The sequence below is a fragment of the Oryzias latipes genome, chromosome 20 (assembly GCF_002234675.1).
Source record: "Oryzias latipes chromosome 20, ASM223467v1".
In the NCBI taxonomy this organism is placed as follows: Eukaryota; Metazoa; Chordata; class Actinopteri; order Beloniformes; family Adrianichthyidae; genus Oryzias; species Oryzias latipes.
In genome coordinates, this window is record NC_019878.2 from 14,566,502 (window position 1) to 14,592,923 (window position 26,422).

General features: G+C 42.2%; 1 protein-coding gene across 4 annotated transcripts in view; it reads left to right on the forward strand.

The window, feature by feature from the left end:
• The window catches only part of cntnap2 (contactin associated protein like 2), a 364,810-nt gene that overhangs the window by 232,900 nt on the left and 105,488 nt on the right, over window positions 1-26,422 (forward strand). The window lies entirely within an intron of this gene.

Sequence of the window (26,422 nt, forward strand, 5' to 3'; positions counted from 1 at the left end):
TTTTCATTATATTTTTGAGTCAAAAAATGCAGCTTCATTTTGAAAATGAAAAAGCATTTCTGGTTTTGACTTTGCTTTTTATTAATGCTACAGAATTGCTTCCATATGCCTTGCTTGGAGGAACAGGAATAGCAATTCCCTCATCTGGTTCAAAATCAGAATCATTAGAATCAGAATTTAGCTTAAGATAGTCTTCTTCTGATCATGATCAGTGATGACTATCAGACCATCCTGGACTGTCATCGTTCTGCTTTGGTTGCTCATTTTGTAAAGGTCTGCCTGACAGAGTGTAATGTTGGAAGGACTCCCATGCAGAGAATCTTTTATATCTTTTGCCCCTCCCCTGTTGAGTGTCCACTCAATGTGGGTTGAGTTTCCCGCGAGAACATAAATGGTTCCTGTCAAAAGTCATAACAACTATGCACCTGTGTGTGTGTGTTTGTGTGTGTGTGTGTGTGTGTGTCTATGTGTGTGATTGGGTTGAAATATGACTCACAGCTGCAAATAAAGGAAAACTAAAAAATAATAAGACATCCTTGTACCTCCAGTTTGACTACCGGGTCAAATTGACCCAAGCAGTATCTATGTTATATAAACATGCGGGGGGGGGGGGGGGTTGCATACACGGGAGATGAACCATTTTCATAATATATGTTGATTACGCTAATTAAGGCAAGCAGAAGAAGTTTGATGCTGAAAAAATACTTTTAACTATTTTTCCTAGATGTTCAAACTTTAAAACGGGTCAATTTGACCCGTAACATAACAGGAGGGTTAAGAAAAACGAGTGAATTATCTAATAATTGAACCACTTCCTGTTAGAGGTAAGTAACACCATTTCACTAAGTTTTTGAAAGAATAATTGGTTATGGAGTTAGTAATTATATATTCATACTGCTTGTTTGGATTTTCATGGGTTCAGACATTTTTTAATTAATAAAACATGCATTGGGTCAAATTGACCCAGGAACATCATCTCTGTTCCTCACAAATGAACATAACAGGAGGGTTATGGAACCAATTTAAAATCTGGTTTGTTTAAACAGGTCATCCAAAACCTCGACCTAAATCTGATGAGGGGGGTTATTGGATTTTTGTGATGGGCATGTATCTTTATGTATTATGTATTTTGTCTTTCAGTGTCATATAAGCCCGTGTGGGCTGGGCACATTAGTGCATGACACTTAAATAAATAAATAAATCAAACATCTAGTGCGTACCACCCGGAGTCTTAGGGCGCACTAGAGCGTTGGCATCAAACTCTAAAAGCCATGCTTCGGAAATTTTGTTTAGAGTTAAAGAAAAATTGGGTTGAGGGAGCCCCTTTTGTTTTGTTTGCTTCATGTGAGTCTGTTCAAGAGTCACTTGGATTCAGCCCTGCTGAATTAGTTTTTGGCCACAATCCCAGAGGTCCACTTCGAGCTCTAAAAGAAAAAGTACTGTATCCAGTGGAGGACAAAAGAAAAAGTGTGCATGTCAACGTTTGTGAGTTTATTGATCGGTTATGCTGTGCCAACAAACTCGCCTTTGAGTGTTTGGTCCTCTCCCAACTTAAAATGAAACAAAGACATGACCGTGTCACTGTGAAGCGGGAGTTTCAACCAGGTGACAAGGCGCTTCCTTTACTTCCGGTTTTGGGTTCATCTTTGTCTGACAAGTATAATGGTCGACTTGAAGTACAACAAGTGTTGAAAAATAACTATTACCTCCTGGGCAGTTCTGACAAGCAGCGTAAAGCTCGCATTTGTCACATGTTGAAGCCATATCACTCGCGTGAAGTTTCAGAGCCCACTGTGACCCCGACTCCACAGGTTTCTGCAGCAGTAACTGTACAGCCAGATAAGCCTGAAGAACCTGAGGAGGATGACGGTCTGCGCATTTCTCATTCACCTCTTTGCTGTGCTAGACTGCCTAACTCTGAGATGCTCCAAGAGCTTCCAGCCAAACTTGACCATCTGGAGGAGGCCCAGAAACATGACGTTTTGGCCTGTGTTTCACAATACACATGCCTTTTTAGTGATGTGCCAACTTCAACTACAGTTCTTAAACACGATATTACCGTGAAAACAAATAAACCAATAAAACAACATCTGTACCGTGTTGATCCTGAAAAGAGAACTCTTATGAAACGGGAAACTGACTATTTAGTGACAAATGGTCTTGCTAAGCCTAGTGTCAGTCCCTGGAGCTCTCCATGTTTGGTTGAAAAGAAACCTGATTGAACCTCTCGGTTCATCACAGATTTCAGAAAAGTCAACTCGGTCACAGTTCTCGATTCCTATCCTCTTCCTAGGATGGATGACTGTATTGACAATATTGGCAATGTGAACTTTGTAACTAAGCTTGATCTTCTGAAAGGATATTGGCAAGTCCCTTTGACAGAGCGTGCCTCAGAAATTTCAGCCTTCGTTACTCCTGACACGTTCATACAATATACAGTTATGCCATTTGGTTTGTGTAACGCGCCAGCCACTTTTCAGCGTTTGATGAATATTGTCCTTGCTGGTCTCCAAAATTGCAGTGCCTATCATGATGACGTAGTCGTCTACTTCTCAACCTGGGAGGTGCATGTTGAGATGCTGCACACAGTATTTTCCCGTTTGGAAAACGCATCACTCACATTAAACCCAGCAAAATGCGAATTTGGACAGGCTACGATGACTTATCTGAGGAGACAAGTAGGGCAGGGGAAAGTTCGAACCCTTGGAAACAAAGGTTGAAGCAATTTTAAGCTTCCCTACTCCTACCACCCGTCGTGACTTGCGTTGGTTCCTTGGTATGGTAAGATACTACAGGAACTTTTGTAGTAATTTTTCAACTGTCGCCTGCCCCCCTTCCCAATTTGGTGAGTCCAAAGGTAAGATTTTCTTGGAGCCCCGAATGCCAGCATGCTTTTGACAGAGTGAAGTCTTTATTATGTCATGCACCTGTTCTAGCTCTACCAGATTCCTCGCTGCCTTTTGTGCTGGAAGTCGATGCCAGCCAAAAGGGTGTTTGGCGCAGTTCTTCTGCAGGAGGATGCAGATGGCGTTGAACATCCGGTCTGTTACTTTTCGAAAAAGTTTAACAAACAGCAGCAAAACTATTCCACTATAGAACAGGAGACTTTGGCGTTGTTGCTCTCACTTCAACACTTTGATGTGTATGTTGGATCTAGTTCTCTGCCAGTTGTTGTTCGCACTGACCATAAACCACTTGTTTTTCTATCTCTTATGTACAATCACAACCAGCGTCTCATGCGTTGGGCTTTGTTGGTGCGGGACTACAACCTTCAAATCCATCACAAAAAAGGTACAGAGAACCTATTAGCAGACGCACTGTCCAGGTCCGGGTGATTCCGGTTTTCCATCTTTTGGTAATGTCACATACACACACTTGAATTTGTTTGGTGGTTCTGGTTACAAACCCTTAGATTGTGGGTTTGAAACTTAAGGGGAGGGATGTTACGGCCCCAGGCCTTTTGGTGTGTATATGTGTGTGTGTTGTGTTTGTTTGTGTGTGGGTGTGTGTCCTTTGCAGAAGCCTCCACCACACCAGTTGACTTCACCTCCTGCAGGAGATGATTAACGGCCTCCTTCCCTCCTCCAATCACCAGGGTGGGCGGCAAGCATAAAAGCCTCAAGCATCCCCTGTTCCAGGGGCAGCTGAATTCCTGGGAGGAATCTGTTTAATCAGCTGGCCCCTGTTGTTGGACTTGGCATTAGAGCCTGAGGAAATGGCCTAGTTTTACCCTCTCCTTGTGATCTTTGTTTTTACATTATGCTTTATGCTTTGTATCTTGGTGACGTCCATCTAGTTTAAGTTCCACGTTGGTTTTGTTATATATTGCATTAGTGCCTGAGCATTTGAGTTTGTTATCTTCGTTTTACTTTTGCAGCTGTCATTTAAATAAACGGCTGCACTGACAGCCTTTAACCCTTACCGGCTTAATCTGTTTGAAAGATTTTAGGTAAACCAAAAGTAGAGAAGAACTTGGTAAGTGCTTTAATGACAGAACGAGTGGTTATTTTTTGCAGCGGTACAGCCTCAGGAAAACGTGTGGCTGCGCACATTATGGTGAGCAGGAAGTGGTTACCGTTTTGGGTGCGAGGCAATGGGCCAATGCAGTCCACAACGACGCGATCAAAAGGATTTTCAATAATGGGAATTGGTTGTAATTGCGCAGGAGGGATTTTGTGGTTTGGCTTTCCAGCTATCTGACAGACATGGCAACTTAGACAAAAGCGTACGACATCTTGTTTAACACCAGGCCAGAAAAAATGTTTTAACAGAAGTCAATAGGTTTTTGTCACACCAAGATGACCGGACCACTTGCTTTTGTGTCAATGATAGTACTTGCGCGCGATAATTTAAAGGCACAACGGTTTGGTTTACAGTTTGCCAGGGTGCAGGTTCAGCAGCAGCGGGAGACCATTTCCTCATAAGAACGTCGTTATCCAGAATATAACCTGACTTGTCTTTGGCAAGTTGCTTATCACTCACCAACATGGAGAATAATGTGCGCAGGGTTGGATCAGCTCTCTGCTCGGCACACAGCGTGCGTGTAATGGGGAGCACGGGCTTTGAACGCTCCAAATCAGATGAATTATCCGCGGGAGCTACTACCTGAGATGGAGGAAGACAAACAGAATTATCTCTGTTCTGAGAGTGTTCATCTCCTAAAAAGGTTGACATGAGAATGCTGTCACAGAGGTCAATGTCTGCATTTTTACGGGACTGCGCTCGCGTCACAGCACAAGCTGGGTACAACTTGCGCTCAGTTTTGTTTGGTACATCATGGCCATGAAAATTTGCAAGGGGTTTTGTAAGATTTCGAGATGCGGCACAATTTTACCGCCGGCTACATCGTTTCCCAGTAAAATAGCTACCCCTTTCATGGGCAATGCATGACAAACAGCCATAGGGAAAATGCCAGATATTAATTCAGACCTCAAATGGACTCTATATACCGGCCGTGGAGTGTACTTCATGCCAGTTCCACGAAGTATGACGTCATAGTCACAAGTCATCCATAGTCATCCACTTTGGATGCCGTGCACCAGCGGTCCAAAAGAACACACTTTTACCGAGCAAACTCCACATGAGTTTGAGACAAAGATTTTTTCTGCTGTCGGAACTTCTGGCGGTAGGCTTCAGGCACTAATCCACAGGCCTGTTAAACAGATGATTTAACCTTATCATAATTTAAACTGTCTTTAAGAGGGAGCGACGCCACAACCTCTTGAGCTTTTCCACACCTTTTACACTGGAGCAGTAATGGCCAAACATCACAGGGCCAATTTAACGTGCCAGCAATGCGCACAAAAGACGCAAAATACGACTCCACTTCACTCTCCCGAAAAACGGGCACAAGTGGAATTAGCTTACTTAAGTCAAGCAGACTGGTGGAGGATCCAAGGAGGGGAGGGTTTGCGGTGTCAACTGAGATTACTGGAAGCTGAGCCTTCGCCTCCAACTCCAGCTGACTGATCCTGACAGCTGTCTCAGCCTCAATCTCCAGTAGCTTAATTTCCAGGTTCATCTGGCGGATTTGCGCCATTTCCTGAGCGTGAAGTTGCAGATGGGCGAGCCGGACTTTCAGTCGCGCCTCATCCCGCGACCCACCACTGCCTGGAGAGGGCAGATCGTAGCGTGGGAGGCTGAAGTATGGTTTTCCCCGTTTTAGCCTCTTATCGCTCTCTAGCACGGGAGATGTCTCCGCGTGCACACGGTCACCCATGCGCGGGCCGCCGCTGTCACGCTCGGGGCCACCTTTCCCCGAGGCGCCGTCTGCGGACAACAAACGCACCTCAGTGACAGGCAGACAAACCACGCCCATTCTTATCAGATCACCCACCAAGAGATCCTTAAGAGCCTGCTTGATGAAAGGTTTTGAAAATGAATAGCCAAAATCACTGGCAATTTGCTCCAGATCGCACTTTCGGCACGTATTTAACAGAGACAAGGATGGATGAGCAATGAAATGCTCAAGACTAAAGCCAGTCGTCATGTATGCATACATGTTTACATGTATGCATACGTGGCACAAACAGTACCCCAACAAGGACATGTCAGCACCCCTGCGCAGCCGCCAAATATACAAACTGCAACGCAAACAGCCATGTATACCCTATAAAGATCCCGGACAAGCCCCCACTTATGTTACATCTCACCCCAGGGGAGGGAGAAAATAGGTAACATAAAGTCATAATAATAAGCTGGTAAGGGTTAAAGGCTGTCAGTGCAGCCATTTATTTAAATGACAGCTGCAAAAGTAAAATGAAGGTAAAAAACTCAAGCGCACACTAAAGTTGCTGAGACAAAGTTTATGTTAAAACATTTTTCTTTTTTCAATTAACTTAAAACTAATTTAACCTACAACCCAACCCCCTCTTTAACAACATAGAGTTTATGTTCCTATAGTTTCTAACCTTTTCATAGTTTCATAGAATCAAAGTTTCTGTTGAAACTTAGTTCTTTTTTTCCAATTAACCTACAACTAATTTTTTTTATAAGCCTATAACTAATGTAACCCTATAATACCCTAATTTGAAAACGTTCCTACTACTAAGGTGTGGAAATGCTTTTACAGCAAGCATCCCTCTGGATCAAACACTGTTTGACGGAAAGGCCTCGCAAGAAACTTTGCCACTGAGCAGAAGAACTTGACCACTTTAGAGTCTTCCGTTAACATGTGTTTTTCAAAGACGTGGAGAAATACTTCCTCTGAAACCGGATCTTGTAAATTAAATCCTTTCAGCAGAAAGTATTCTGGCTGACATACCCTTTTTCTCAGCTCCTTCATTGCTTTTTTACACAGTCTGTCAATATTGACTGTTTTGGTTTTGAAATTGTAACTTTTACAGAGTTCCCACAGCCTGTCATGTAATTTTTGGTACAAAGCTGTGAAGTTTTCTTGGGAACAGTCGGTGTGTGCTCTGAAAAAAACCATAGGAATGATTTTTGTCAGAAACTGGTTCAGCAGTAATTCGCATTTCTCTTCATTCTTTTCCTGCTGCTCATCAACCTGTATCCCAAGATCATGCGTGGGGAAGTCCTCAACTTTAGGTGTTTCTGGATTTTTCACAGTCACCTTTCTTAGAGTCACTTTTTCCCGGGAGACTCTGTGTGAAGAAGTCCTTTGCCTTGAACTGACTCTAGGGGGTTTTGCGACCTTGCTTTTGATCTGTTTCCAAGGACTTGGCATTTTTACCATGTAACGTCGGAAACGCAGGGCCACAAAATCTCCAAAGACAGGATCTTTTCTTTCCAAAAGGGTTGTACAGAAAACTTGAAGTTGAAGCTGAAGATTGCACAAGTCTGAGTAAAGTACCCAATGCAAGCCTTTAAACTTGTCCTCAGTGATGTGCCAGTGAATCTCCTCTGCTTCCTTCCAAAGTCTGTCAAAGAGCCACTTGTGGTGGGTTCTGAAGTTTGAGTCAAGGAAGGACATTCTTTCTTTTTGAAGAATTAAATTAATTAAATCCTCCAGCAGCTTTTCTAGAAGAACTTTGCTCCTTTTTATGATTTGACAAAGTTCTTCCTCCCTTATTTGGTCGTACTTTGAACCGCTGCTTACACTTGACTCATTCTTGTCCACGGCTGTTTCTTTGAAAGCTGTGCCTTTCTTTTGGGGCTTGTGTTTCTCTACTGTCTGTTGGATAACACTGTCATCCGTTTCCGTAGTAGAAACATCTTTTTCTGTCCAAGCCACTTTTGGTACAGCTCTCCTTTTGCGCCTTACTTTTTTCTTTTTACGTGGACTTAATTTCGGGCTCTCACTTGTACTTCCTAGAGAGCTCGAAATGTAAAACGTTCCCCTTTTTCTTGATGACGGCACCCTGTGTTCAGTCTGTATTTCCGTCATGCTTGCTACCCACCTTCAGTCATAGATTCAATCGACCGTCTATATGTAGACAATGGAATGACAATGGAACGACTTCAAATGACATCTTAATGTGTCATTTAAATATAAAAGATGTCATAATACCTCAGTTTCTGACAAGATGAAGTCATCTGACATCATCAGATGATCATCATCATCTGATGCCAGACACTGACATATCAGATATGACATCATATGACATCATATGTCATCTTTGTTCATTCATTTTGAGTAATGACATCACCCATTTGTGACTCATTTTTGATACTTATTTTTCTGAACCTTTTACATTATATAAAGAAAGGAAAAAATAAGAGTAAAATATAGACATGATTAAAAATAAAAAAGGTACTGAAACTAAACAAATATTCGCCATTTACCATTTAAAGTACCCAATTGTAGCCTTGGTCACAACTGCCCTTAGATTGCCTGGAGATTGGGGCACAGAGAGATTAGACCAACTGTTTTATATGGAGTCCTGAACTGCGCATAATTAAATAAATAAATATGACCTAGTGAAAATACACAACCAATAAATCTCTCATAAATATATAGAAAGATCATGAAATTGTGAAAAACCTGCACACTGATTTTAAATTAGCCATTATTCCAGATATTTCATTTTGGTTTAAAAACCTGTTCATTATTTTAAAACAGCATTTTAAAATATTCATTTTAATCATGTTGAATCATATTGTAAGTCTGTCTTTTTTCAGAAGCTCGGATTTCAAAATCAATGTTTTCCAAAGTATCTTTGTTTTTATTTTATGTTGCTGTTTTTCAGAATGACTTATTTCATAATAACCTTTTTCAGCAGAATTTTCAGGACTCCATAGTTAAACAACAAAGAAAGGAAGTTTGATTTGTCCTATTTGACCTTGAGAGGACATGAAATTAATGCAGAGAAGTTGGATCAACAATCTGCATAACCCACCTCTCTCGATCGGAAAGAAATTTTGATCCTAATGAGTCTGATCGGGGCAAAGTATTTTGAAGGGCGTATTTACATGACGCATTTTTATTTTGATCAGGCGTTTATTCCTATTATATTTACTACTTGTTTGCTACTGTGTTTGTCAGTTTACTGCATGGTAACTTTGAACCGGACAAAAATGCATTTACAAATTAACAGAGTAGAATTAAAGTAATGTTTACTTAGTATGTTTAAAACAAGTAAGGCATGTTTCTAAATAAGTTGCTCAGGCTGAGAAAAATTAGTAGTTGTGTGATAGTAAGCATTGACTTCTTAAGAGAACTGCAAGTGAATGTGACGTCACTCAAAGGGGTTTCAGCTTATTGGGACCAGCAGGCACTTTCTATTTAAAACACGAAAGTTTGGGGAATTACTCAGTCCCGTTCACACATTTAGTCAATGGCAGTTGTTCACCTTTCTGTGTATTCCTTCAGGGATGATCACAGGTGGTTTGGCAGAGATTTTTAAGCTAGAGGATCTGGAAAACCACATCAATGAGGAATCGCATCAAACACTTGTACAACTCCAAACATGTTACCGTTTTGGGTGCGAGGCAATGGGCCAACGCAGTCCACAACGACGCCATCAAAAGGATTTTCAATTATGGGAATTGGTTGTGACTGCGCAGGAGGGATTTTGTGGTTTGGCTTTCCAGCCATCTGACAGAAAATGGCAACTTAGACAAAAGCGTACGACATCCTGTTTAACACCAGGCCAGAAAAAATGTTTTAATAGAAGTCGATAGGTTTTTGTCACCCCAAGATGATCGGACCACTGGCTTTCGTGTGCCAATGATAGTACTTGCGCACGATAATTTAAAGGCACAACGATTTGGTTTACAGTTTGCCAGGGTGCAGGTTCAGCAGCAGAGGGAGACCACTTCCTCATAAGAACGTCATTATCCAGAAAATAACCGGACTTGTCTTTGGCAAGTTGCTCATCACTCACCACCATGGAGAAACATGTGCGTAGGGTTGGATCAGCTCTCTGCTCGGCGCACAGCGTGCGTGTAATGGGGAGCACGGGCTTTGAACGCTCCAAATCAGATGAATTATCCACGGGAGCTTCTACCTGTGCTGGAGGGAGACAAACAGAATTATCTCTGTTCTGAGAGTGTTCATCTCCTGAAAAGGTTGACATGAGAATGCTGTCACAGAGGTCAATATCTGCATTTTTACGGGACTGCGCTCGCGTCACAGCACAAGCTGGGTACAACTTGCGCTCAGTTTTGTTTGGTACATTATGGCCATGAAAATTTGCAAGGGGTTTTGTAAGATTTCGAGATGCGGCACAATTTTACCGCCGGCTACATCGTTTCCCAGTAAAATAGCTACCCCTTTCATGGGCAATGCATGACAAACAGCCATAGGGAAAATGCCAGATATTAATTCAGACCTCAAATGGACTCTATATACCGGCCGTGGAGTGTACTTCATGCCAGTTCCACGAAGTATGACGTCATAGTCACAAGACATCCATAGTCATCCACTTTGGATGCCGTGCACCAGCGATCCAAAAGAAAACACACTTTTCCCGATCAAACTCCACATGAGTTTGAGACAAAGATTTTTTCTGCTGTCGGAACTTCTGGCGGTAGGCTTCAGGCACTAATCCACAGGCCTGTAAAACAGATGATTTAACCTTATCATAATTTAAACTGTCTTTAAGAGGGAGCGACGCCACAACCTCTTGAGCTTTTCCACACCTTTTACACTGGAGCAGTAATGGCCAAACATCACAGGGCCAATTTAACGTGCCAGCAATGCGCACAAAAGACGCAAAATACGACTCCACTTCACTCTCCCGAAAAACGGGCACAAGTGGAATTAGCTTACTTAAGTCAAGCAGACTGGTGGAGGATCCAAGGAGGGGAGGGTTTGCGGTGTCAACTGAGATTACTGGAAGCTGAGCCTTCGCCTCCAACTCCAGCTGACAGATCCTGACAGCTGTCTCAGCCTCAATCTCCAGTCGCTTAATCTCCAGCTTCATCTGTCGGGTTTGCGCCCTTTCCTGAGCGTGAAGTTGCAGATGGGCAAGCCAGACTTTCAGTCGCGCCTCATCCTGCGACCCTCCGCTGCCTGGAGAGAGCGGGTCGTAGCGTGGGAGGCTGAAGTATGGTTTTCCCCGTTCTAGCCTCTTATCGCTCTCTAGCACGGAAGATGTCTCCGCGTGCACACGGTCACCCATGTGCGGGCCGCCGCTGTCACGCTCGGGGCCACCTCTCCCCGAGGCGCCGTCTGCGGACAACACAGTCACCTCAGTGACAGGCAGACAAACCACGCCCATTCTCATCAGATCACCCACCAAGAGATCCTTAAGAGCCTGCTAATATAATAGGTTTTGAAAATAACACGCCAAAATCAATAGCAATTTGCTCCAGATCGCACTTTCGGCACGTATTTAACAGAGACAAGGATGGATGAGCAATGAAATGCTCAAGACTAAAGCCAGTCGTCATGGTTTTCACCCCTTTACATGTATGCATACGTGGCACAAACAGTACCCCAACAAGGACATGTCAGCACCCCTGCGCAGCCGCCAAATATACAAACTGCAACGCAAACAGCCATGTATACCCTATAAAGATCCCGGACAAGCCCCCACTTATGTTACATCTCACCCCAGGGGAGGGAGAAAATAGGTAACATAAAGTCATAATAATAAGCTGGTAAGGGTTAAAGGCTGTCAGTGCAGCCGTTTATTTAAATGACAGCTGCAAAAGTAAAATGAAGGTAAAAAACTCAAGCGCACACTAAAGTTGCTGAGACAAAGTTTATGTTAAAACATTTTTCTTTTTTCAATTAACTTAAAACTAATTTAACCTACAACCCAACCCCCTCTTTAACAACATAGAGTTTATGTTCCTACAGTTTCTAACCCTTTATAGTTTCTAACCTTTTCATAGTTTCATAGAATCAAAGTTTCTGTTGAAACTTAGTTCTTTTTTTCCAATTAACCTACAACTAATTTTTTTTATAAGCCTATAACTAATGTAACCCTATAATACCCTAATTTGAAAACGTTCCTACTACTAAGGTGTGGAAATGCTTTTACAGCAAGCATCCCTCTGGATCAAACACTGTTTGACGGAAAGGCCTCGCAAGAAACTTTGCCACTGAGCAGAAGAACTTGACCACTTTAGAGTCTTCCGTTAACATGTGTTTTTCAAAGACGTGGAGAAATACTTCCTCTGAAACCGGATCTTGTAAATTAAATCCTTTCAGCAGAAAGTATTCTGGCTGACATACCCTTTTTCTCAGCTCCTTCATTGCTTTTTTACACAGTCTGTCAATATTGACTGTTTTGGTTTTGAAATTGTAACTTTTACAGAGTTCCCACAGCCTGTCATGTAATTTTTGGTACAAAGCTGTGAAGTTTTCTTGGGAACAGTCGGTGTGTGCTCTGAAAAAAACCATAGGAATGATTTTTGTCAGAAACTGGTTCAGCAGTAATTCGCATTTCTCTTCATTCTTTTCCTGCTGCTCATCAACCTGTATCCCAAGATCATGCGTGGGGAAGTCCTCAACTTTAGGTGTTTCTGGATTTTTCACAGTCACCTTTCTTAGAGTCACTTTTTCCCGGGAGACTCTGTGTGAAGAAGTCCTTTGCCTTGAACTGACTCTAGGGGGTTTTGCGACCTTGCTTTTGATCTGTTTCCAAGGACTTGGCATTTTTACCATGTAACGTCGGAAACGCAGGGCCACAAAATCTCCAAAGACAGGATCTTTTCTTTCCAAAAGGGTTGTACAGAAAACTTGAAGTTGAAGCTGAAGATTGCACAAGTCTGAGTAAAGTACCCAATGCAAGCCTTTAAACTTGTCCTCAGTGATGTGCCAGTGAATCTCCTCTGCTTCCTTCCAAAGTCTGTCAAAGAGCCACTTGTGGTGGGTTCTGAAGTTTGAGTCAAGGAAGGACATTCTTTCTTTTTGAAGAATTAAATTAATTAAATCCTCCAGCAGCTTTTCTAGAAGAACTTTGCTCCTTTTTATGATTTGACAAAGTTCTTCCTCCCTTATTTGGTCGTACTTTGAACCGCTGCTTACACTTGACTCATTCTTGTCCACGGCTGTTTCTTTGAAAGCTGTGCCTTTCTTTTGGGGCTTGTGTTTCTCTACTGTCTGTTGGATAACACTGTCATCCGTTTCCGTAGTAGAAACATCTTTTTCTGTCCAAGCCACTTTTGGTACAGCTCTCCTTTTGCGCCTTACTTTTTTCTTTTTACGTGGACTTAATTTCGGGCTCTCACTTGTACTTCCTAGAGAGCTCGAAATGTAAAACGTTCCCCTTTTTCTTGATGACGGCACCCTGTGTTCAGTCTGTATTTCCGTCATGCTTGCTACCCACCTTCATTCATAGATTCAATCGACCGTCTATATGTAGACAATGGAATGACAATGGAACGACTTCAAATGACATCTTAATGTGTCATTTAAATATAAAAGATGTCATAATACCTCAGTTTCTGACAAGATGAAGTCATCTGACATCATCAGATGATCATCATCATCTGATGCCAGACACTGACATATCAGATATGACATCATATGACATCATATGTCATCTTTGTTCATTCATTTTGAGTAATGACATCACCCATTTGTGACTCATTTTTGATACTTATTTTTCTGAACCTTTTACATTATATAAAGAAAGGAAAAAATAAGAGTAAAATATAGACATGATTAAAAATAAAAAAGGTACTGAAACTAAACAAATATTCGCCATTTACCATTTAACACTAGAACGTCCGTAGGGCAGCCATTTGGCTTTTCTACCTACAATGTCCAAGGGACAGCCAAGTGGCTGGATTAGTTAAAATTTACATGCCCAAAGAGCAGCCTTCAACATAGTTTGCACATGAACAGCACAGCCATTGGTTGTTCTTTTGGCATGCAAAAAGGACAAGCCAAGTGGCTGTGCAAGTTTTCACTATTTCCCCTCACCTCTGTCACTTCTAGTAAGAGGTCACCACAGTTTGGGTTTTCTTTTTTGGCTGAGATTTATCGTTCATGCACAAGAGACACTTCTTTACCGACATAATACTGAAAAGTTCAAGCAAAGAAATCATCTGGTCAAAGTCATATCTTCAACCCAATACTTGTCTGCGCATACTTGGTACTGCCCCAAAATCTCCTTTCTGCATTTGCCACATGGTATACTTGTAGCAATCAACATAGCGCACTCTGGCATTGTTCTTGTACTGACTATTCATCTGGCATATTGCCCGTTTCCTTTTGCCAGGTATGGGAGCTTGTCACCAAACACGGTAGTCCTTTTTCGCCTTCTCAGCTCCCTCATGTACCTTTGCAAGGTTTTTTACTGATTCTGGATGCTCCCAGTGAATTTTGCCTGGTTGAAAGTTTGATGCAGTTGGCAACAACAAACCCACAAACATTGGAGATTGCAGGAAACCTGTCAGTCCCAACTTGTTCCATGCGCGTGCCCTTGACATCAAAGTGTAAATGCCGCACGATATCTTTGAAGTGGTTTCTGACCATAGTTTTTTTAGATCAGTGGATTTCCCATTTTCGCCAACCATCTTCAATCTTGCGTTTTGCATGGATGGAAGTTTTATCCCCCCCTCACAAGGAGGATGGCAATGAACCCCATTAGTTCAGGGAGGGCCATGAACCAGCTGTCATCTTCTGTCTGACGTTCATGCTGAACAACACAGTCCCGAATAGTCTGAAGGATGTTCAGAGTGAGGAAACACAGGAAACTCTGTAAGCGAGTAGACACCGTACTTCTGACCAAAGCAGTTGGCTCTTCCTCAGCAGTGTAACATTCAATTGGGCTGTGATGGAGAGGCCTCCCAACCTTCTCTGAATGCCACATCATGCCATCTTTTGCTTTTTCTGTTGGCACAGTGTGTCTCCTCTCTGTCGTCCTCTATTTTCTGATGGCAATGAAATCTCCTCATCTGTGATCTGATTTCTGAGATCTGAGCAAGGAAAACCTTCAGCAATGTAAAGATATATGTTGTTTTCACTTGTTTATTTTAATTTTTTTTGTTTTTTGTTGAATTCTAGTTGAAACTATAAATTCCAAAACATGTCAAATAGGCCTCCTTTGCCTCCCCAGTCCAAGAAACATGTGGTTAAATTAAATGACTAAATTTCTCATAGGTGTGTATGTGAGTGTGCCTGGTTATTTATCTATGTGGCCCTGCAATGGACTGGTGACCCATCCAGGGTGTACCCCTCCCCAGTTGCTTGTGACTAGCTGGGATGTGCTCCAGCAGACCCCTGTGATCCTGACCAAGATGAGCAGGCACAGAAAATAAATGGATAGACAACTGCTAGAATCAGCAAATGAGAACAAGATGTTCATGAAATCTTATCAAAAAAATATCAGTCTGAGTCCTGCTAAAGGACTATCTCTTCTCCCTCAGAGTCAAATGGGTTGACTTGCTCCAGGATCATTTTCAATGTCTGCTCAGGGTAGTAAAAATAAGGCATCTTGGTTTTTCAGTTGACACACTGGGAGTCAAAGTTTGTCAAAGCTTGGAGGCTCTTTTGAAGCAGAAAAACCTCCCCCACCCTGATCAGAGTAAAGAATGTGGTTAGCTAGGACATGTCTTCATCCAGATGATCGGGTAGTTGGTGCTGCATTTACAAATGAAAGGTGGCTAATTGAAGGCTGTTGAATTAGTCATTTCGAGCCACCCAGCCATTTGGCTGTGCTCTGGACGCTGCAGGGGGAGTGAAAAATCCTGGGCGTTCTAGTGTTAAAGTACCCAATTGTAGCCTTGGTCACAACTGCCCTTAGATTGCCTGGAGATTGGGGCACAGAGAGATTAGACCAACTGTTTTATATGGAGTCCTGAACTGCGCATAATTAAATAAATAAATATGACCTAGTGAAAATACACAACCAATAAATCTCTCATAAATATATAGAAAGATCATGAAATTGTGAAAAACCTGCAAATTGATTTTAAATTAGCCATTATTCCAGATATTTCATTTTGGTTTAAAAACCTGTTCATTATTTTAAAACAGCATTTTAAAATATTCATTTTAATCATGTTGAATCATATTGTAAGTCTGTCTTTTTTCAGAAGCTCGGATTTCAAAATCAATGTTTTCCAAAGTATCTTTGTTTTTATTTTATGTTGCTGTTTTTCAGAATGACTTATTTCATAATAACCTTTTTCAGCAGAATTTTCAGGACTCCATAGTTAAACAACAAAGAAAGGAAGTTTGATTTGTCCTATTTGACCTTGAGAGGACATGAAATTAATGCAGAGAAGTCGGATCAACAATCTGCATAACCCACCTCTCTCGATCGGAAAGAAATTTTGATCCTAATGAGTCTGATCGGGGCAAAGTATTTTGAAGGGCGTATTTACATGACGCATTTTTATTTTGATCAGGCGTTTATTCTTATTATATTTACTACTTGTTTGCTACTGTGTTTGTCAGTTTACTGCATGGTAACTTTGAACCGGACAAAAATGCATTTACAAATTAACAGAGTAGAATTAAAGTAATGTTTACTTAGTATGTTTAAAACAAGTAAGGCATGTTTCTAAATAAGTTGCTCAGGCTGAGAAAAATTAGTAGTTGTGTGATAGTAAGCATTGACTTCTTAAGAGAACTGCAAGTGAATGTGACGTCACTCAAAGGGGTTTCAGCTTATTGGGACCAGCAGGCACTTTCTATTTAAAACACGAAAGTTTGGGGAATTACTCAGTCCCGTTCACACATTTAGTCAATGGCAGTTGTTCACCTTTCTGTGTATTCCTTCAGGGATGATCACAGGTGGTTTGGCAGATTTTTAAGCCAGAGGATCTGGAAAACCACATCAATGAGGAATCGCATCAAACACTTGTACAACTCCAAACATGTTACCGTTTTGGGTGCGAGGCAATGGGCCAACGCAGTCCACAACGACGCCATCAAAAGGATTTTCAATTATGGGAATTGGTTGTGACTGCGCAGGAGGGATTTTGTGGTTTGGCTTTCCAGCCATCTGACAGAAAATGGCAACTTAGACAAAAGCGTACGACATCCTGTTTAACACCAGGCCAGAAAAAATGTTTTAATAGAAGTCGATAGGTTTTTGTCACCCCAAGATGATCGGACCACTGGCTTTCGTGTGCCAATGATAGTACTTGCGCACGATAATTTAAAGGCACAACGATTTGGTTTACAGTTTGCCAGGGTGCAGGTTCAGCAGCAGAGGGAGACCACTTCCTCATAAAAACGTCATTATCTAGAAAATAACCGGACTTGTCTTTGGCAAGTTGCTCATCACTCACCACCATGGAGAAACATGTGCGCAGGGTTGGATCAGCTCTCTGCTCGGCGCACAGCGTGCGTGTAATGGGGAGCACGGGCTTTGAACGCTCCAAATCAGATGAATTATCCACGGGAGCTTCTACCTGTGCTGGAGGGAGACAAACAGAATTATCTCTGTTCTGAGAGTGTTCATCTCCTGAAAAGGTTGACATGAGAATGCTGTCACAGAGGTCAATGTCTGCATTTTTACGGGACTGCGCTCGCGTCACAGCACAAGCTGGGTACAACTTGCGCTCAGTTTTGTTTGGTACATTATGGCCATGAAAATTTGCAAGGGGTTTTGTAAGATTTCGAGATGCGGCACAATTTTACCGCCGGCTACATCGTTTCCCAGTAAAATAGCTACCCCTTTCATGGGCAATGCATGACAAACAGCCATAGGGAAAATGCCAGATATTAATTCAGACCTCAAATGGACTCTATATACCGGCCGTGGAGTGTACTTCATGCCAGTTCCACGAAGTATGACGTCATAGTCACAAGACATCCATAGTCATCCACTTTGGATGCCGTGCACCAGCGGTCCAAAAGAAAACACACTTTTCCCGATCAAACTCCACATGAGTTTGAGACAAAGATTTTTTCTGCTGTCGGAACTTCTGGCGGTAGGCTTCAGGCACTAATCCACAGGCCTGTAAAACAGATGATTTAACCTTATCATAATTTAAACTGTCTTTAAGAGGGAGCGACGCCACAACCTCTTGAGCTTTTCCACACCTTTTACACTGGAGCAGTAATGGCCAAACATCACAGGGCCAATTTAACGTGCCAGCAATGCGCACAAAAGACGCAAAATACGACTCCACTTCACTCTCCCGAAAAACGGGCACAAGTGGAATTAGCTTACTTAAGTCAAGCAGACTGGTGGAGGATCCAAGGAGGGGAGGGTTTGCGGTGTCAACTGAGATTACTGGAAGCTGAGCCTTCGCCTCCAACTCCAGCTGACAGATCCTGACAGCTGTCTCAGCCTCAATCTCCAGTCGCTTAATCTCCAGCTTCATCTGTCGGGTTTGCGCCCTTTCCTGAGCGTGAAGTTGCAGATGGGCAAGCCAGACTTTCAGTCGCGCCTCATCCTGCGACCCTCCGCTGCCTGGAGAGAGCGGGTCGTAGCGTGGGAGGCTGAAGTATGGTTTTCCCCGTTCTAGCCTCTTATCGCTCTCTAGCACGGAAGATGTCTCCGCGTGCACACGGTCACCCATGTGCGGGCCGCCGCTGTCACGCTCGGGGCCACCTCTCCCCGAGGCGCCGTCTGCGGACAACACAGTCACCTCAGTGACAGGCAGACAAACCACGCCCATTCTCATCAGATCACCCACCAAGAGATCCTTAAGAGCCTGCTAATATAATAGGTTTTGAAAATAACACGCCAAAATCAATAGCAATTTGCTCCAGATCGCACTTTCGGCACGTATTTAACAGAGACAAGGATGGATGAGCAATGAAATGCTCAAGACTAAAGCCAGTCGTCATGGTTTTCACCCCTTTACATGTATGCATACGTGGCACAAACAGTACCCCAACAAGGACATGTCAGCACCCCTGCGCAGCCGCCAAATATACAAACTGCAACGCAAACAGCCATGTATACCCTATAAAGATCCCGGACAAGCCCCCACTTATGTTACATCTCACCCCAGGGGAGGGAGAAAATAGGTAACATAAAGTCATAATAATAAGCTGGTAAGGGTTAAAGGCTGTCAGTGCAGCCGTTTATTTAAATGACAGCTGCAAAAGTAAAATGAAGGTAAAAAACTCAAGCGCACACTAAAGTTGCTGAGACAAAGTTTATGTTAAAACATTTTTCTTTTTTCAATTAACTTAAAACTAATTTAACCTACAACCCAACCCCCTCTTTAACAACATAGAGTTTATGTTCCTACAGTTTCTAACCCTTTATAGTTTCTAACCTTTTCATAGTTTCATAGAATCAAAGTTTCTGTTGAAACTTAGTTCTTTTTTTCCAATTAACCTACAACTAATTTTTTTTATAAGCCTATAACTAATGTAACCCTATAATACCCTAATTTGAAAACGTTCCTACTACTAAGGTGTGGAAATGCTTTTACAGCAAGCATCCCTCTGGATCAAACACTGTTTGACGGAAAGGCCTCGCAAGAAACTTTGCCACTGAGCAGAAGAACTTGACCACTTTAGAGTCTTCCGTTAACATGTGTTTTTCAAAGACGTGGAGAAATACTTCCTCTGAAACCGGATCTTGTAAATTAAATCCTTTCAGCAGAAAGTATTCTGGCTGACATACCCTTTTTCTCAGCTCCTTCATTGCTTTTTTACACAGTCTGTCAATATTGACTGTTTTGGTTTTGAAATTGTAACTTTTACAGAGTTCCCACAGCCTGTCATGTAATTTTTGGTACAAAGCTGTGAAGTTTTCTTGGGAACAGTCGGTGTGTGCTCTGAAAAAAACCATAGGAATGATTTTTGTCAGAAACTGGTTCAGCAGTAATTCGCATTTCTCTTCATTCTTTTCCTGCTGCTCATCAACCTGTATCCCAAGATCATGCGTGGGGAAGTCCTCAACTTTAGGTGTTTCTGGATTTTTCACAGTCACCTTTCTTAGAGTCACTTTTTCCCGGGAGACTCTGTGTGAAGAAGTCCTTTGCCTTGAACTGACTCTAGGGGGTTTTGCGACCTTGCTTTTGATCTGTTTCCAAGGACTTGGCATTTTTACCATGTAACGTCGGAAACGCAGGGCCACAAAATCTCCAAAGACAGGATCTTTTCTTTCCAAAAGGGTTGTACAGAAAACTTGAAGTTGAAGCTGAAGATTGCACAAGTCTGAGTAAAGTACCCAATGCAAGCCTTTAAACTTGTCCTCAGTGATGTGCCAGTGAATCTCCTCTGCTTCCTTCCAAAGTCTGTCAAAGAGCCACTTGTGGTGGGTTCTGAAGTTTGAGTCAAGGAAGGACATTCTTTCTTTTTGAAGAATTAAATTAATTAAATCCTCCAGCAGCTTTTCTAGAAGAACTTTGCTCCTTTTTATGATTTGACAAAGTTCTTCCTCCCTTATTTGGTCGTACTTTGAACCGCTGCTTACACTTGACTCATTCTTGTCCACGGCTGTTTCTTTGAAAGCTGTGCCTTTCTTTTGGGGCTTGTGTTTCTCTACTGTCTGTTGGATAACACTGTCATCCGTTTCCGTAGTAGAAACATCTTTTTCTGTCCAAGCCACTTTTGGTACAGCTCTCCTTTTGCGCCTTACTTTTTTCTTTTTACGTGGACTTAATTTCGGGCTCTCACTTGTACTTCCTAGAGAGCTCGAAATGTAAAACGTTCCCCTTTTTCTTGATGACGGCACCCTGTGTTCATTCTGTATTTCCGTCATGCTTGCTACCCACCTTCAGTCATAGATTCAATCGACCGTCTATATGTAGACAATGGAATGACAATGGAACGACTTCAAATGACATCTTAATGTGTCATCTAAATATAAAAGATGTCATAATACCTCAGTTTCTGACAAGATGAAGTCATCTGACATCATCAGATGATCATCATCATCTGATGCCAGACACTGACATATCAGATATGACATCATATGACATCATATGTCATCTTTGTTCATTCATTTTGAGTAATGACATCATCACCCATTTGTGACTCATTTTTGATACTTATTTTTCTGAACCTTTTACATTATATAAAGAAAGGAAAAAATAAGAGTAAAATATAGACATGATTAAAAATAAAAAAGGTACTGAAACTAAACAAGTATTCGCCATTCACCATTTAAAGTACCCAATTGTAGCCTTGGTCACAACTGCCCTAACATTGCCTGGAGATTGGGGCACAGAGAGATTAGACCAACTGTTTTATATGGAGTCCTGAACTGCGCATAATTAAATAAATAAATATGACCTAGTGAAAATACACAACCAATAAATCTCTCATAAATATATAGAAAGATCATGAAATTGTGAAAAACCTGCACACTGATTTTAAATTAGCCATTATTCCAGATATTTCATTTTGGTTTAAAAACCTGTTCATTATTTTAAAACAGCTGTTGAACCTTTCGCTGCGCGATGACTTCTCCTTTCTTTTCTCTCGTCTTTCCGACCGTGGTCAGAAGCGCAGGGGAGATTTCCTCCAGGGCCGAAGGGAATTCTCCTTCGGGGTTCACTTCCCGTTCGAAACCCTCAACCTCCAGAGCGCATTAAGAATTACTCCAAAACAGTTATTCTGGGAACGACACCTTCTCTTTATTAAACTAAGTGCTCCGTCCTCCGAACTCACAATATATTTTCACGCACACACCTCCGCTCCGTGCTCACACCCCCATCTGCACCTGCACTCGCCCCTCCCCTTCTCTCTCCTGGCTTGCACCCCGCTCAGCGCACACACACACTGCAACACAGCATTTTAAAATATTCATTTTAATCATGTTGAATCATAGTATAAGTCTGTCTTTTTTCAGAAGCTCGGATTTCAAAATCAATGTTTTCCAAAGTATCTTTGTTTTTATTTTATGTTGCTGTTTTTCAGAATGACTTATTTCATAATAACCTTTTTCAGCAGAATTTTCAGGACTCCATAGTTAAACAACAAAGAAAGGAAGTTTGATTTGTCCTATTTGACCTTGAGAGGACATGAAATTAATGCAGAGAAGTCGGATCAACAATCTGCATAACCCACCTCTCTCGATCGGAAAGAAATTTTGATCCTAATGAGTCTGATCGGGGCAAAGTATTTTGAAGGGCGTATTTACATGACGCATTTTTATTTTGATCAGGCGTTTATTCTTATTATATTTACTACTTGTTTGCTACTGTGTTTGTCAGTTTACTGCATGGTAACTTTGAACCGGACAAAAATGCATTTACAAATTAACAGAGTAGAATTAAAGTAATGTTTACTTAGTATGTTTAAAACAAGTAAGGCATGTTTCTAAATAAGTTGCTCAGGCTGAGAAAAATTAGTAGTTGTGTGATAGTAAGCATTGACTTCTTAAGAGAACTGCAAGTGAATGTGACGTCACTCAAAGGGGTTTCAGCTTATTGGGACCAGCAGGCACTTTCTATTTAAAACACGAAAGTTTGGGGAATTACTCAGTCCCGTTCACACATTTAGTCAATGGCAGTTGTTCACCTTTCTGTGTATTCCTTCAGGGATGATCACAGGTGGTTTGGCAGATTTTTAAGCCAGAGGATCTGGAAAACCACATCAATGAGGAATCGCATCAAACACTTGTACAACTCCAAACATGTTACCGTTTTGGGTGCGAGGCAATGGGCCAACGCAGTCCACAACGACGCCATCAAAAGGATTTTCAATTATGGGAATTGGTTGTGACTGCGCAGGAGGGATTTTGTGGTTTGGCTTTCCAGCCATCTGACAGAAAATGGCAACTTAGACAAAAGCGTACGACATCCTGTTTAACACCAGGCCAGAAAAAATGTTTTAATAGAAGTCGATAGGTTTTTGTCACCCCAAGATGATCGGACCACTGGCTTTCGTGTGCCAATGATAGTACTTGCGCACGATAATTTAAAGGCACAACGATTTGGTTTACAGTTTGCCAGGGTGCAGGTTCAGCAGCAGAGGGAGACCACTTCCTCATAAAAACGTCATTATCTAGAAAATAACCGGACTTGTCTTTGGCAAGTTGCTCATCACTCACCACCATGGAGAAACATGTGCGCAGGGTTGGATCAGCTCTCTGCTCGGCGCACAGCGTGCGTGTAATGGGGAGCACGGGCTTTGAACGCTCCAAATCAGATGAATTATCCGCGGGAGCTTCTACCTGTGCTGGAGGGAGACAAACAGAATTATCTCTGTTCTGAGAGTGTTCATCTCCTGAAAAGGTTGACATGAGAATGCTGTCACAGAGGTCAATGTCTGCATTTTTACGGGACTGCGTTCGCGGCACAGCACAAGCTGGGTACAACTTGCGCTCAGTTTTTTTTGGTACATCATGGCCATGAAAATTTGCAAGGGGCTTTGTAAGATTTCGAGATGCGGCACAATTTTACCGCCGGCTACATCGTTTCCCAGTAAAATAGCTACCCCTTTCATGGGCAATGCATGACAAACAGCCATAGGGAAAATGCCAGATATTAATTCAGACCTCAAATGGACTCTATATACCGGCCGTGGAGTGTACTTCATGCCAGTTCCACGAAGTATGACGTCATAGTCACAAGTCATCCATAGTCATCCACTTTGGATGCCGTGCACCAGCGGTCCAAAAGAAAACACACTTTTCCCGATCAAACTCCACATGAGTTTGAGACAAAGATTTTTTCTGCTGTCGGAACTTCTGGCGGTAGGCTTCAGGCACTAATCCACAGGCCTGTAAAACAGATGATTTAACCTTATCATAATTTAAACTGTCTTTAAGAGGGAGCGACGCCACAACCTCTTGAGCTTTTCCACACCTTTTACACTGGAGCAGTAATGGCCAAACATCACAGGGCCAATTTAACGTGCCAGCAATGCGCTCAAAAGAAGCAAAATACGACGCCACTTCACTCTCCCGAAAAGCGGGCACAAGTGGAATTAGCTTACTTAAGTCAAGCAGACTGGTGGAGGATCCAAGGAGGGGAGGGTTTGCGGTGTCAACTGAGATTACTGGAAGCTGAGCCTTTGCCTCCAACTCCAGCTGACAGATCCTGACAGCTGTCTCAGCCTCAATCTCCAGTCGCTTAATCTCCAGCTTCATCTGGCGGGTTTGCGCCCTTTCCTGAGCGTGAAGTTGCAGTTGGGCGAGCCAGACTTTCAGTCGCGCCTCATCCCGCGACCCACCACTGCCTGGAGAGTGCGGATCGTAGCGTGGGAGGCTGAAGGATGTTTTTTCCCGTTCTAGCCTCTCATCGCTCTCTAGCACGGGAGATGTCTCCGCGTGCACACGGTCACCCATGTGCGGGCTACCGCTGTCACGCTCGGGGCCACCTCTCCCCGAGGCGCCGTCTGCGGACAACACAGGCACCTCAGTGACAGGCAGACAAACCCCGCCAATTCTTATCAGATCACCCACCAAGAGATCTTTAAGAGCCTGCTTTATAATAGGTTTTGAAAATGAAAAGCCAAAATCACTGGCAATTTGCTCCAGATCGCACTTTCGGCACGTATTTAACAGAGACAAAGATGGATGAGCACTGAAATGCTCAAGACTAAAGTCAGTCGCAATGGTTTTCACCCCTTTACATGTATGCATACGTGGCACAAACAGAACCACAACAAAGACATGTCAGCACCCCTGCGCAGCCGCCAAATATACAAACTGCAACCCCACTGCCCCCACTTATGTTACATCTCACCCCAGGGGAGGGAGAAAATAGGTAACATAAAGTCATAATAATAAGCTGGTAAGGGTTAAAGGCTGTCAGTGCAGCCGTTTATTTAAATGACAGCTGCAAAAGTAAAATGAAGGTAAAAAACTCAAGCGCACACTAAAGTTGCAGAGACAAAGTTTATGTTAAAACTTTTTTCAATTAACTTAAAACTAATTTAACCTACAACCCAACCCCCCCTTTAACAACATAAAGTTTATGTTCCTACAGTTTCTAACCCTTTATAGTTTCGAACCTTTTCATAGTTTTATAGAATCAAAGTTTCTGTTGAAACTTAGTTCTTTTTTGCCAATTAACCTACAACTATTTTTATTTTTTTTTTATAAGCCTATAACTAATGTAACCCTATAATACCCTAATTTGAAAACGTTCCTACTACTAAGGTGTGGAAATGCTTTTACAGCAAGCATCCCTCTGGATCAAACACTGTTTGACGGAAAGGCCTCGCAAGAAACTTTGCCACTGAGCAGAAGAACTTGACCACTTTAGAGTCTTCCGTTAACATGTGTTTTTCAAAGACGTGGAGAAATACTTCCTCTGAAACCGGATCTTGTAAATTAAATCCTTTCAGCAGAAAGTATTCTGGCTGACATACCCTTTTTCTCAGCTCCTTCATTGCTTTTTTACACAGTCTGTCAATATTGACTGTTTTGGTTTTGAAATTGTAACTTTTACAGAGTTCCCACAGCCTGTCATGTAATTTTTGGTACAAAGCTGTAAAGTTTTCTTGGGAACAGTCGGTGTGTGCTCTGAAAAAAACCATAGGAATGATTTTTGTCAGAAACTGGTTCAGCAGTAATTCACATTTCTCTTCATTCTTTTCCTGCTGCTCATCAACCTGTATCCCAAGATCACGCGTGGGGAGGTCCTCAACTTTAGGTGTTTCTGGATTTTTCACAGTCACCTTTCTTAGAGTCACTTTTTCCCGGGAGACTCTGTGTGAAGAAGTCCTTTGCCTTGAACTGACTCTAGGGGGTTTTGCGACCTTGCTTTTGATCTGTTTCCAAGGACTTGGCATTTTTACCATGTAACGTCGGAAACGCAGGGCCACAAAATCTCCAAAGACAGGATCTTTTCTTTCCAAAAGGGTTGTACAGAAAACTTGAAGTTGAAGCTGAAGATTGCACAAGTCTGAGTAAAGTACCCAATGCAAGCCTTTAAACTTGTCCTCAGTGATGTGCCAGTGAATCTCCTCTGCTTCCTTCCAAAGTCTGTCAAAGAGCCACTTGTGGTGGGTTCTGAAGTTTGAGTCAAGGAAGGACATTCTTTCTTTTTGAAGAATTAAATTAATTAAATCCTCCAGCAGCTTTTCTAGAAGAACTTTGCTCCTTTTTATGATTTGACAAAGTTCTTCCTCCCTTATTTGGTCGTACTTTGAACCGCTGCCTACACTTGACTCATTCTTGTCCACGGCTGTTTCTTTGAAAGCTGTGCCTTTCTTTTGAGGCTTGTGTTTCTCTACTGTCTGTTGGATAACACTGTCATCCGTTTCCGTAGTAGAAACATCTTTTTCTGTCCAAGCCACTTTTGGTACAGCTCTCCTTTTGCGCCTTACTTTTTTCTTTTTACGTGGACTTAATTTCGGGCTCTCACTTGTACTTCCTAGAGAGCTCGAAATGTAAAACGTTCCCCTTTTTCTTGATGACGGCACCCTGTGTTCAGTCTGTATTTCCGTCATGCTTGCTACCCACCTTCAGTCATAGATTCAATCGACCGTCTATATGTAGACAATGGAATGACAATGGAACGACTTCAAATGACATCTTAATGTGTCATCTAAATATAGAAGATGATGTCATAATACCTCAAATTATGACATTAGGATGTTTTCTAATATCATCTAATGCCAAACCTGTAAAAGTCAGTTCTGACATTTACATACGTGATGTCATCTGACATCATCTGATGCCAGACACTGACATATGACATCATATATGACATCATATGTCATCTTTGTTGATTCATTTTGAGT